This window comes from Neophocaena asiaeorientalis, unplaced genomic scaffold (assembly GCF_003031525.2).
Source record: "Neophocaena asiaeorientalis asiaeorientalis breed wild unplaced genomic scaffold, Neophocaena_asiaeorientalis_V1.1 scaffold46, whole genome shotgun sequence".
Classification (NCBI taxonomy): domain Eukaryota; kingdom Metazoa; phylum Chordata; class Mammalia; order Artiodactyla; family Phocoenidae; genus Neophocaena; species Neophocaena asiaeorientalis.
This window is the reverse complement of record NW_020175393.1, coordinates 2,739,850-2,754,002: the sequence shown is the minus strand read 5'-3', so window position 1 is coordinate 2,754,002 and position 14,153 is coordinate 2,739,850. Positions and strand designations below refer to the sequence as shown.

Sequence of the window (14,153 nt, the reverse complement as noted above, 5' to 3'; positions counted from 1 at the left end):
GAGAATATACACATCTCACTCCTTCCAAAGCCTCCCAGCTGCTCCTATTTGTTTAAGTTTAACCTTAGTTGATCCACCGAAATCAAAATGGTCTGATTTGTCAATGCCAAGAGACATGTGCAGTTCTCCTGAGACGGCCCTAACATCCCAGAAACCTGACACTACCGGCTCGTGAGGCCAACTCCTACTGTACACTCCCCCGAGGTATCAAATACCTCTGCCCTGAGGTAGCATAAATAATTGATCAAATCAGAGTCCAATATCAGTATCACACTGGGACACCCAAGGGGCTCTCCCTGCATGAACTCAGAACCATTAGAGATTTTAACCCACATCAGCAGGGCAGATGACAACCCTGTGTCCAGTACTAGCTCACATTCCACAGCTAATATTCAACTCTACTTTCTTTGTGAGTGGAATCTACGGTATATACACCAAATGATTCCCTAGTCTGCCCCAAGCTCTCCAAACTGTTCATGAGAGCAGAGAATCTTGGAATCCAAAGGGTCAAGTTCAACTATTTTTACAGATGAGAAATCTAAGGCCCTCAGGCCTTCTGTGGTTTGTCCGGAGTGGTGGGGGAGAAGGCTCTAACCTAGGCATCTGAGCACCTGGCTCTGGTCCTGCTGTTCTACTCTCTTGCTGTGTGGCCTTGGCAGTGATCACATCTTGCTGGGCTTCAGTATCTAAAATAAATAGGTTGGCTGCATGGTCCTTAAAAATCCCTTTTATGTTCTGATAGTGATGAGAAGCCAAGTCTCCAGCGTACTGTGATGGCACACTTCCCCCTTGGGGCGCTGCAGAGCCCCGCCTGGATGTCTCTCCCGGGGCTGCCTGCAGAGCACCCTCCCTCCCTCATCATGGCCTGCAGCCCCAAGGCAGTCGGGTGAGAGGGGCACGCTTCATAACCATGACACTTTGCTGCCCAAGCATGATGCCAGGGTCCTACAATGCTGGCTCTTCCAGGGCAGCGTTTCAGGAAGGGCCCCAACAACCAGCTCTCCGAATGAGCCCACTGCCCTGAGGTCTAGGCAGGGATATGGTTCCACGCACCCCACCCTCTCAAGAACAGTTTGGTCTCCACAGTCGGCTCAGCTTTTGGCAACTCTGCAGAGGCTGCTGAGGGGGCAGCCAAGTCCACTTTATGGCTCTGATTACTTACCCACAGGAGCCCAGAAGTATGAACTTTGGCATCTCCTTCCTCTATACTTGACTGCTTCAGGACTTTCACACCCCGAACTCACTCACCCCACACCCCATAGGTCAAGTCCAGAGCACTGAACAAGCACTGAACATCCTGAATCATGTCTCTAGGGAAGAAGATGTGCTGAGTACGTAAGAGTTCCACACAGCTTCACTCAGGCCTCAGGAAGCCCTGACTTCCAGGCTATGAACACCACATATGACAACTGACAGCATGCAAGAAGTGCCCTGTGGGGCTGCACAGTGGGACCACATGACCATCTAATGGTGGCTCGGGACAGCGGGACTTCCTAGGAGAGGTTGATGGGGAGGGTTAACCAGGGTGTGAAATTCGTCACCTCCAGGACTATATTCTGATGGCTGACTTCCTCCAGATTCTGGCCCAAGGTGCAGTGTCCCCCTGACTGCCTCTGAACTCGAAAGACAGCGCTGATAACAGGAGCACAGGCTTCTCTTCCTTTCCACCAGCTTCTAGCTCCTTATTTAACAATTTTTTTGAGGAGATGGGAGTCCAACAACAAAAGAAAAACACCAGTCCAGAACTGGGAGTGAGCCGGGCTCACACTGCCTGGGTGGACCTCGGAACCCAGGCCACAGGGAATGTTCTGACTGCTGCTGAGGGAGCCAACAATGAAGGCCCTGTCCAACAGCCACGCATTCATGCGAGTCATCAATGGAGAAAGAGGGACAGATGCCAAGAGCTCAGTACCAGACAGATGCTGGAGGAAGGAAGTGGGCAGAAAGAAGGAACTTATGGAACTTATGGAAGGAGGAAATATGTGAAGAGCAAGAATTTCTGAGGGTCATAATCCCATTAGAGAAACCACAATCCACCAGAGTAGAAGAAATCATGGAAAGGGATGTTCATAATGAGACAACTTACCCAGGCAATTCCCTAGGAAAGACACCTTGGTATTTAGAAAGCTTGTCAAGATCTAAGAACCTCAGGATCTCAACAAGCTGGTGTTCTCTGTCCCATAAAAAACTATATCCAAGGCTAAGCTACATTTCCTGACAAATCAATGAGTGGGAAAAGATCTACTCAATGGTCCCTTCCTTCTGTAAAGTCAGGATAATATTAGGTCTCTTAGGGACAAGGTGTTAGCAATATAATGCACTGATCAAAAGCTAGATTCCAACCCCCACCACCCAAAGCCAGATCTTGAGCAAACTACTTTTCTGTGCCTGGTATTGTCATCGATAATTTTGGGATCTTAATAGCACTTATTTCATAAGCTTGTTATGAGAATTAAATTATATATGTGAAGCATTTAGGACCATGCCTGGTACATGCCAGCTCTCAAGAGATGGTAACAACTGTTATTCTCCACACAGGATCCATAACAACATATTCTGCTCACAGATGAGACCAACTACTTCTCTGTTCCTCACAGATTTGTCACAAGGATCGTCAGCGACAGTGTACGTGACAAGTACCAACATCCATTGCCTTCATCATCCTTATAACTCTCGACAGCAGAAGGAGGGGACAGAAGGTAATACAGTGAGAATGCTGAAATGAGAAACTGAGATAGGCCCCAGAATTGTCACTGTGACCACCCATTCCCACAATCCGCATGTGCACAACGTCTGTCTTCAGGGGGTACCTGAAGACATAAAGATGAAGACAAGGACTTTGCTCCACGAGCTTACCAGCTATTGGAAGAGACCAGCATATAAAGAAATGACTAGAATGCAAGGCAAAGATTAATAGATGCTTTAAGAAAAGTATAAACCAAATGCACTGTGCAGTGAGCAGAAAGGAGAGTGTGATAACTTTGAACCAGGAGGCTTCTCAGAAGAGGTAGATTTTTGAGCTGGGTATTGAAGGAGAAGAAAGGCCTTGACAGGCTTAAAGAGAAGTGGAAATATTTTAGAAAAATCAGTGACAGGAACCTTGTGCCCAGGGGCTCGTGGACTCGCAGGCTCGCAGGAGAGAACCCTCAGGCCCAAGGTCTTCCTTCAACTGAGAATCACTATGCTCCCACCCTGGGAACTCCACAGCTTTTCCAACCCTCCTCCTATGCTGCCCCCAGCACTCCTCACAACCTGCCCTTCTAGGAGAGAAACTAAGAGGGAACAGGACACGGGGAGGGCTGTGTCCTTACTCTCCCCATACATCAAGGCCAGCTGCTCCACTGAATACTAGGACACCCCAGTATGCTAATTCCCAGTCCCTTCGACTTTCCATTTTTATTCATTCTGGGTGTGCATTTTTCTTTTACCCTGTGACCTGCTGAAGCAAGGGGTCTTCTATGCTGCGTTTTAATTACTATCATGATCCATGGGGATTCTCAAGGGCTTCTGAATAATAACATTTTAACATTTACACATTATCAGTCACCTCTGCCCATTTAAATGAGGGCTGAAAAATGCAGCTCATGTGAGGACTTGCTACGTTAAATCAATCCTCAGGCTCCGAGGAGAAGGCTGGGATACTCCAGTTTCCTGGGCTGTTCTGTTTTCTTTGTTCCCTTAGGATTGGAACCTTCCAAATGCTTAGTCACTGTGGTGATCATCAGAAACTGTGTGTGTCCAGGGAACTCCCAAGTCCATGGCTGCTTTTGGAGGGTCACCGTGCTTTCCTCAGAAAGAAGGCACCGAGTATGTTATGGAGACATTTGCTGGAGATCATGATCTGATAAGACAAATAGACTGAGAGTCCTTTCTGGTCCATGACAACCAGAGAAATAGAAGAAGATCTGGACCGGGATTCAAGAGGTCCAAGTTGGAGCCCCAGCCCTGTGACTTTTCCTCTTTGGGTCTCTTTCAAAAAATGAACGGCTGGGATGCATTCTCTAGGGCTTTGAGATTTAGTACGGTTTGAATCTGTGATTAGATGACCTAAGTTCCCTTCCAGCTCTGTGACATTAAAACATGAATAGTAGCAGGGCTTCAGGGGAAATGATTTAACCTCATGGTTAAACAGGCTTTGGATTCGGCCACGCTAGAGCTTAAGGGCCAGCTCTAATGCCTAACTTTTTCTTCCTCATCTATTAAACAGGGATAAAAATAGCCTCTACTCGGAAGATTTGTCTTGAGCTATTCAATGACCTAATCAGTGTAACTGAACTCGGCACGCGGCTGGCCCATAAGACGCGTTCAGTTAATGTAAGCTGCCATCATTATCATCATTTTTCATTTACGACCATTTCCAAACTGCTCTTCAAGCTAACACTGAACAGTCTCGTTTCCTTTCTCCCGACTCTACAAAGGAGACAGAGTTCTTCTAAGTGGCCCTATGAACCAGGCAAAATAAAACTCAAATGCCAGGGAAGGTCCAGCCGTCTTGCAAGTTTGGTTCAGGGTGATGTGTAACAGCACGGTGGAGGATGCTCAGGTCAGGAACCACCTCCACCCACGGCAGCACCCATGGGCACAGCCCAGCTTTGGGACTCAGGACTGTTCTACCTGGACTTGGTCCTGATTAACTGACAGCTCCCCTATTTCCCTAAACTCTTCCTGAAGAGTCTGTTCACTGCCTGCTGTTGGACCCCCTGGCCCCTCAGACTCCCCTATTCAATATTACCAGCTCTGCCTGGATCAGTTTCCAACCGGCCATAATATTTAACCGTGCCCGATTTAATAGCACACTTGTCATCTCTGTTTCCCTTGATCTTCTGCCAGTTCCAACACTGGGTATTCACAACCACTTGCTTTCTCTTCTCCAGTTGCTGGAATGTTGAGCCCTGCTGAATACTCAAGAAACAACTGACTGAGTCCTCTACCAATGTATTTAACTCAGCTGTCTTCTATTAGCTACCAAGTATTAGGTACTAGTTCTTCTGTGCCGGACACTGTGCTAAGCATGTCCTTTTTTAATAGTCACAGCAACCGTGAGGGAAGAATTTGTAACCCTACTTTACCTGTCGAAACTGAGGCTTAAAGAGGTTAAATGGCTTCCTCAAGGCCTCCAGCCAAGAAGTGGTAGACAAGAATTCAAACGTGAGTCTGACTACCAGGCTCAGCCGTCCTTTTATTCACCTTTTGAAAACTATGACATCCCCGTAAGATCAATTTCTCGCCTCTGCCACTCTTTTCTAATCGTCATCTTTCCCATAGCACCTATACTCTTGGAGGATAATCGCACCAATTTCCTGAGAAGGTTTAGGTCAAACTTCCTGAACTATTTTCAACGTGGTATCAAAATCTGGGGATAATTTCATCTCTTCCCAATTGCCTCAGAGAAGTACCTCCCCATCTAGGATTTACCAATGGTCAATTGTCCAATCCTTTTTCTACTCTTTATCCTTCTAGCTCTTTCTGTATCATTTGAAATTGTTTACCAGTTGTCCCCAGTACGCACTCTCTCCTTCCTTGGTCATGGGATTTTTTTTAGATTGGCTCACAGCCACCTAGAATACAGACTACATTTCTCATCTTTGTGGCTAGGTGCAGCCATGTGACCAAGCTCTGGTCAATGGGTTTTATAAGTGAGAGTGGTATGTGCAACTTTTGAGAGCTGTCTTTAAAGTACTCTTCTTCTCTCCTTTCCTCTGGCCTTTGCTGATAGCTTGAACTCGAATAGTCATCCTGACCTATGAGACGGCAGAAGGAGACCGGGTCCTTGACCATCATGAACTGCCATACGAGCCCTGGACTCCTTACTTTTGGACTTCTATCTTGTTTAAACCACAGTGATTTTGGGGTTTTTGGAAGTTCCGTGATGGCTTCTAAGACACTGCATTATCCTGGTTATCTTCCCATGTTTTTCCTTTATTTTCCTCTAAAAGTAAGTTCTATTCTTGACCTCTTCAATCTCTTTAGTCTTTCCCTCAGCAATTTTCTCTTATGTTATCCATCACCGCAATGTGGATGATTCATGAATCTGTATTTCTAATCCTTACATCTCTCTTGAACATCAGACCCACATTTCCAAGTGCTTATGGAGTATTTTTAGCTGGATATTCTGGTACCTGAAACATCTCAAACTTAACCTGTCCAAAATTGAACTTAACATACTTCCTCAAATGCGCTCCTCCTTCAATTCCCTATTCTGTTAGTTGCACGATATTTCCCCAATTAACCAGGCTCAAAACCTTAGAATCATCCTCAATACTCTCTCCTCCTCTTTCATCCATATTTGGTTGTAAGATCCTGTTAATGCTACATCTTCAAAACCTCTGCTATCCATATTCTCCTTCCTATCACTTTCTATTATCCCCCTAGTTTGGGCTCTAATTTCCTTCAAGAGATTCCTTGAAGTCTCTTGACTTCAGGGTATTCCTGACTCCAGTCTCTCCCAAGTGCAATCTAAATTCTACAATTATACAAACAGTCAGCCCTCCATATCCATGGATTCTGCATCTGTGGATTCAACCAATCACATATTGAAAATATTCAGAAAAAAAAATTTCCAGAAAGTTCCAAAAAGCAAAACTTGAATTTACCATGTGCCAGCAACTATCGTACTTATATAGCATTTACATTGTATTAGGTATTAGAAGTAATCTAGAGATGATTTAAAGTATCCAGGAGGATACAGGTAGGTTATATATGAAAACTGTGTCATTTTATATAAGGGACTTGAGCGTCTGAGGATTTTGGTATCTAGGGGGTGGGGGGGTACCCTGGAACAAATCCCCTGAGGATACCAAGTGACGACTGTACTTAAAGTGTGGCTTCTATCCTGTCACCTCATTCAAAAAGCTTCAACAATACTTCATGGTCTTTGGAATAAAGACTGCCATTGACATCCAGTATTCTACGACTAGTCCTTTGTTCGAGCCAAACTGGATTATTTTCCATTCTCCAAACATGCTATCATCTCCTGTCATCTTACTGTTATTTATGCCACTCCCTCTGTCTGGAAGGCCCTCTCCTTCCTCCTTATTTCTGCCGATCAAGTACAATTCTCTGTTTTTGGGTTAAGCTCAAATGCACTTCTTTCATAAAGCCATCCCTGATCTCTTACACTGACATAATTTATTCCTCTTTGAACTCTGAAATTACTTTTATACCACTTTACATGAATTTAACATATTCTGCCCTTTTATGATTATTTTACATATGTCTCATGTATACATATTGTATATAATGGCTGTGGATACATTTGGTGAAAGAAAATATAGATGCATAGCTGACAAAGTTCTGACTTGTTCCATAATGGAAAGAAAAGTAAACTATTCCAACTCAGAAATATAAATTGATAAGGGCAAGACAGTTATATAGTAGGGCTCCTCTAATGCAAGGGGTGAGAGAAGAGGAAGCTGCTAAAGATGAGGCTTAATTGTTAAACTCTCTCATTTACATTTTTTGCCTTTGGGAAAAGCACCCAAATTTACACCTTGGAATCTATCAAGAATATCTAGCCTGGACTTCCCGGCAAAGATGATGGACTGAATACAGGTACTTATTTAATCTTCTTCCCAAAGTCTTACTAAACTAATAGTAAAAGTGGGCCTCCTACTAAAAGATGTGCAAATGAAAGCACCCCCAAGAAAACTCAATCCCAAGCTGCCAAAGGGAAAAGCCAAAATTCACACTATAGAATTCCCCGAAGGCTCAGAAATTGGCAGCCCTTTGGATGTGGGAGTAGAGGGAGAAGCTAAAATAATATTTTCCTCCCCTCCAAGAAGACTGAGGTCTTCATACTAGTGCACAAACTTCACGTGGACCTAAATGCACAGCTCTCAGGAATACCGATTTAACTGCATCTTAAAACCTCCGAAGTGTAGCTGTGTGCCAAAGAGTCCACGTGTATCGCTGTCTTCAGATAATCATGCATCACTGTCCTAAGTTAAGTAACCACTTCACCTGGACCTAAGCACTACTAGTGGATGCTGCAGAAAAGCACCACAGAGAACAATGACTTTTAGAGCTCCTGCTACTTTCCTATTTGCTAGCAAACCTGTAAAATTGTCCACTGTTTCTCTGGGAGTAGCAGGCCCCCAATGTCCAGTGGGCAAAGAGTTAAACACTACAGAGAAATAAGTGATACACAAAACATTGCTCTGCTATGCTAGTCCTGTATAAAGATTTCAGAAGACTTTTTCTACATTGGAAACAATTGAAATAACAGAGGAATATCTAGTCGGGTAAAACTGTCATAAAATCTGGGCCTAGTGCCTTCGTGGGGGAGGGGAGATGGGCTTTCTACTTCACGGATCTATTAAAGCTTTCTCCTTCTGGGAAGATTTTTCACTGTGAAGGTTTGTCCTGCATGGCGCAAGATGCTTAGGATTCCTGGTCACTGGGCACTGAATGCCAGTAGTAACCCCTCCTCAGCTAGTCATTGTGATGGACCAATAACTCACCCAGACAGTTCATCCCAGGAGGATGGTAGCAACTTCTAACTAACCAAATTAAAAAAATTATTCTTATAAATTCTTTCTATTTATTTTTAAAATCTCTGCATTTATGGTTATATATTTCTTATATTATTCCTACATGTTGTATTTCCCTTTTCTTGATCAGAAGTATCGAGATATTTTAAAAAACAGACAAGTTTTCATTGCAGTATTCAAGTCTATTGCTTTTTTCGTTTTTTAATTTCATTCTTTGTTTTCCTTTTTTTCTTTCTGTGTTTAACTGAGGTGTACATGCATACCATAAAGTAGGTGATATGTACTATCTACTTTTATCTTTATTAATTCCTCTCTGATACTTTCTTTTGGTTAAGTTTCAGTCTTTCTTATTTTTTAACAAATGAATTTAAGGATAAAAACTTTCCTCTGAGTGCCACTTTGGTCAAATATTATCGGTATTTATACAAAGTATTTCTACTACCATTAGTTTCTAAGTAGAAAAATGGAAAGGAAAAAGATAGGCAACTCATAGACTAAATATATAATACTAATCAACAAGATAAGGTGCTCAATTTCACTGGATCAGGCAAATGCCGAATTCTAAAGTCACTTTTTTTGCTTACCATGGTGAAGAGCATTAAAAAGTGCTAATATTCCATGTTAGTAAAGGTACAGGGAAAAGAGCATGCTCGTTCACCATGAAGGAAGGGCCATGTGGCTCCACCAATTAGATCTAGACATGTACCTACACTTTGACCTACTAATTCTACTTTCTATCAATGTCTTTTAGAGAAATGCTTGTATAAGCATGTAAGAATGTCTGTATGGAATGTCCACAGCCGCATAAATTATAACAGAAATAATACTGAAGACAACTTAAACATACATCAGCTAGAGAATAGAAAAATGAGTTATGGGATATTTAACAAAAATTTTAAAAGAATAAGGTAGACTTTAGGACTGTGACAAAACTGTATTTATGATCTATGAACAAGGTAAATTGTAAAAAAAAAAAAGTTTGCAAAACAGCTTGTAAAATATGATCCTATTTTAGGTTAAAAACAAACAAAATCTCACATGGTCACTTTTATATTAAGATAGCAAAGGGCCTGAAGCATACAGCATACTTTCAAACTATGGCCACCAATGGCAACTGTGGGTAGCAGAAAATCTGAGCATTTTGTGTGTATTCACTTTTCTATTATTTGAAGTTTTTCTTTCCAGTGAGCTAAAATGAATGTAACTTTAAAATGTAATTAAAAAAAAATCTCCTATCCCAGCCCTCACATTGTAGTTTCCTCAATCATAAAGGAGGAGCTGAAAGCTCTGGTAGTCTCATTAACATGGCCTTTTTGAAAACTGATGAATTAATTCACAAAAGCTGCCTAAGATAATGACATTAGTGGAAAAGCGGGCAAAATTTAATATGTACTAACATGCGACATCATCTGCTGACTTGCCTCACTTTTACCAATCCTAACAGGCATTTCTTCCAGGCTACTGAGAAATTGGCAGAGCCTATTTTCATATTTAATGTCTCAACTCCTTTGTCTGAAAGCTCTTTGAGTGATCTAAGCAGCTAGCCTGGAGGCAGGCACACCTCCCATGCTGTGGTTCAATTAAATCTGTTTCCCCTACTGCCCACTCTCAACAGTTAGCCCAATGCTGCAGAGCTGGAAGAAATCAAAGCAAAGGAGGATGAGATGTGAGGTCAGAAATCCTCCTTGGTAGTTCTCTACTTAACCTGGAGATTTCTTAACCTGAGGATAGAAGGGTACTTGGCCCCATTTATGAAGTTCATCTGGGAAAGTTTCCCCTTTCATTCCTTTCAAAGGCTGAGCCAGCTATCTTGTAGGGGTTCCAGATCAAGCCTTTGAAAGAAAGAATTAGAATCTCACTCCTCCAGGATACTAAAGATTCTTCCCTAAGAACCACTTTCAAACAGAGCATTAAATTAACTGAGAACTTGTTCTTCAAGGGTTAATTTCAGTATGATTTATTACTAAACAACTAGAGTAGGCATCAATGCTCCACTCCACTCTCTTTAAAGCTTTAATTAAAAATCCACCAACATGAGTGGAAGACTTAATACAGTTAAGATTTCAGTTCTTCCCAAACTGCTATAGAGACTCAACACAAAATTCCAAGAAAAACCCCAGCAGGATTTTTTGTAGAAATCAATAAGCTGATTCTAAAATTTTGTCTGGAAAGATAAAAGAACTAGAATACCTAAAACAATTCTGAAAAAGAGTATAACAAAGTAGCAAAGGCAATTCCATGGAGAAAGGACAGTCTTTCCAACAAATAGTGCTAAAACAATTGGACATTCATGTGCAAAAAAATATATCGCTACCCATACCACACACCATATAAAAAAATTAACTCAAAATGAATCATAGATCTAAATGTATACCTAAAGCTATAAAATTTATAGAAAAATATAGGAAAAAATATTCATGACCTTATCTATGAAAAAAAGGATTAACCGAGCTTCATCAAAATTAAGAAACTCTGCTCTTCAAAAGACACTGTTAAGGGAATAAACAGACAAATCACAGACTAGGAGAAAATAATATATCTGATAAAGAACTTATATCCAAAATATATAAAGAATCTTTACAACTCAATAATAATAAACAACCCAATTTTTCTGATGAGCAAAAGATCTTGAAATGGCAACTTCATTAGATACAAGGATGGCAAAGAATCACATTAATAGACACTCCACATCATTAGTCATTAGGGAAATGCAAATTAAATCCAGAACGAAATATCACTACACACCTATTAGAATGGCTAAAATTTTAAAATACTGACAATATTAAGTGCTGGGGAACACACATAGCAATTGTAATCCTGACAGGAATGCAAAATGGTAGAACCATTCTGGAAAATGGTTTCACAGTTTCTTATAAAGTTAAGCATGTATTTATATAGGACCCAGCAATTTCATTTCTTGCATTTACCCAAGAGAAATGAAACCTATGTTCACACAAAAATCTGTATGTAAATGTTTATAGTAGCTTTATTTGCAATTGCCAAAAACTGTAAATGGCCCAAATGGCCCTCAACTAGAGAATGGATAAACTGTGGTATGTCCATACAATGGAATACTACTCAGAAATGAAAAGGAACAAATACAAATTACTAATACATGCAACAAGTATGAGTCTCAAATGAATTATGCTAAGTGAAAGGGACCAGACTCAAAAGGGTACTGGAATATCGTGATTCATAGGAAATATATATATATATTTGGCCATTCGGATGACCAAAATATATTTCTCAGATACACCTGGTCTTCATCCATAGTTCCTGGCTTACAGTTCCCAAAACCCAAGGAATTTTCTGATTGATAAGCTGTTAATGCAGGTGACTTTTGGTTAGTTGGTTGGTTGGTTGGTTGGTTGGTTTTTGGCTGTGCTGTGCAGCTTGTGGGATCTTGGTTCCCCAACCAGGGACTGAACCCAGGCCACAACAGTGAAAGTCCTAACCATTGGACAGCCAGGGAATTCCCTGAAGGTGACTTTTGGATACCACCCCAGGGTGGGGGCTGGTTGCCAGGAGAACCAATCATGTGATTAGAGGGTTGGAACTTTCAGTCCCATCCCGATTTCCCAGGGAAGGGAGAGGGGGTTTGAGGTTGAATCAATGCCATTAGCAGATGATTTAGTCAATCATGACTGTGCAATGAAGCCTCCATAAAAACCAAAAAAGACAGCTTTTTGGTCCCTTTTTTTCCCCAAGGGCTTCCACATGGGGGAAACCAGAACACTTTTGCATGCCACCATGCCAGGCCCCAAGCTCCAGGAGTACAGAAGCTCTGTTCGGGACCCCACCCTATGTATCTCTACATGTGGCTGTTGATTTGTATCCTTTAATATCCTTTTATAATAAATAGGTAATCTAGTGAGTAAATGGGTTTTCCTGAGTTCTGTGAGGCATTCTAGCAAATCAATTGAACCTGAGAAGAGGGTCGTGGGAACCTCTGATTTATAGCTAGTCAGAAAATGATATATCTGATAACTTATACCCAGGTTCAAGTCCAGGTAACAACCTGGACTTGCAACTGGCATCCTGAGTTGGAGGGAGTCACTGGAGCCTCCAATTTGTAGCCAGTTGGTCAGAAGCACAGATGTTAACCTGGGCTTGTGATCAGCATCTGAAGTGGAGGGCGGTCTTGTGGGACTGAGCCCTTTACCTGTGGAATCTGATTCTATCCCCAGGTAGATAGTGTCAGAATTAAGTTGAATTCTCATACACCCCACTGACATACACACAAACACACACACACACACACACACACACACACACACTGGAACTGGGTCTGGGAACCCTTTTCAGGTACGTATTATATGATTCCATTTATACGACATTCTGGAAAAGGCAAAATCATTGCGACAGACATTGGCGCAGTGACTGCCCAGGGTAAGGGAGGGGGGCAGGACTGACAACAAAGGTACACAGGAGAATCTTTTGGTGATGAAACTGTTCTGTATCTTGATTGTGGTGGCTGTCAAACGACTGTATGTACCAAAACTCACAGAACTGTACACAAAAAGGGTGAATTTTACTGTTTCTAAATCATAACTTTTTTTAAAAGCTCCAAATGGAAACCATTAAAACAAATCAAAACAACTACCATGAAAATAACCACAAAATTTCTGCATTTAAGGAGGAGAAACTTTTACACAGGACCATTAAAAATAAGGTCTGCAGTGTCAGACACATCTGCACACGTTCTCTTAGCCACTCCTACCCTGACAGGCCTCGCAAAGGGTACTCCAAAAGACACCACTGCATCCCCCAGTCTTACCTGAACCATGGGCTGTCAGAGGACTGAAGGAAGCAGTAATAATACCTCGTGAAGGACCCGGGACCTGCAAGCGATAGAGAGCTGCGAGAGGCCGCAGGAGTTCCTTCAAACTGCAAGGGGAATTGCACTGCCCCTTCTTGTTCTTCCTTAGGAGGCAGAGGTTGTCCCAAATGCTCCAGCGGTGCACACTCACCCCTGTCGGGACCACGTTTACCCCGCCTGGCTGGTTCTCAGTCCTGCAGCCCTCACCCCTCGCGGAGGAAACTGAATTTTGCAGAGGCGATGAAAGTAGGCCAAGGCGACAGAGCACTCCAGTTACCGGGTGGCAGCCAATCACGGGCCCCTCCCCAGAAGTGTCTCAGTCTGAGGTCAGGACTCAAAGCAGAGTCTGTGCCGGCAGCCTGAACCCAAGGGGAATGACTTGTTGGGCTTGTTTTTCCACCACATTAACTTGAGGGTTTGTGATTTGAGACCCCAAATCAATCTCTGCCACAATGCTGGCAGCCTCCCCTCCCACGGCGCTCACCTAGTCTGACCCAACCTTTTCCTTGCTGCGCATGCTGAAAGGTGACAAGACCACTCCAGCCCAAGGTATTGAAAATGAAAGGCCATCATACACCCACTGCCCAGACTGCCCTGAAACCCAACTTCCCCAGCCCAAGGAACACCATCATCTCCTTCCGCCCAGGATCACAAACTTTAAAAATCCTTTCAGGACTTCCCTGGTGGCGCAGTGGTTAAGAATCCGCCTGCCAATGCAGGGGACACGGGTTCCAGCCCTGGTCTGGGAAGATCCCACGTGCTGCGGAGCAACCAAGCCCGTGCGCCACAACTACTGAGCCTGTGCTCCAGAGCCCACGAGCCACAACTACTGAAGCCCACGTGCC

General features: G+C 42.8%; 1 protein-coding gene across 8 annotated transcripts in view; it reads right to left on the bottom strand.

Annotated features, from left to right (window-relative positions):
* Positions 1–14,153, bottom strand: part of ANKS1A (ankyrin repeat and sterile alpha motif domain containing 1A) — a 186,088-nt gene that overhangs the window by 75,363 nt on the left and 96,572 nt on the right. The window lies entirely within an intron of this gene.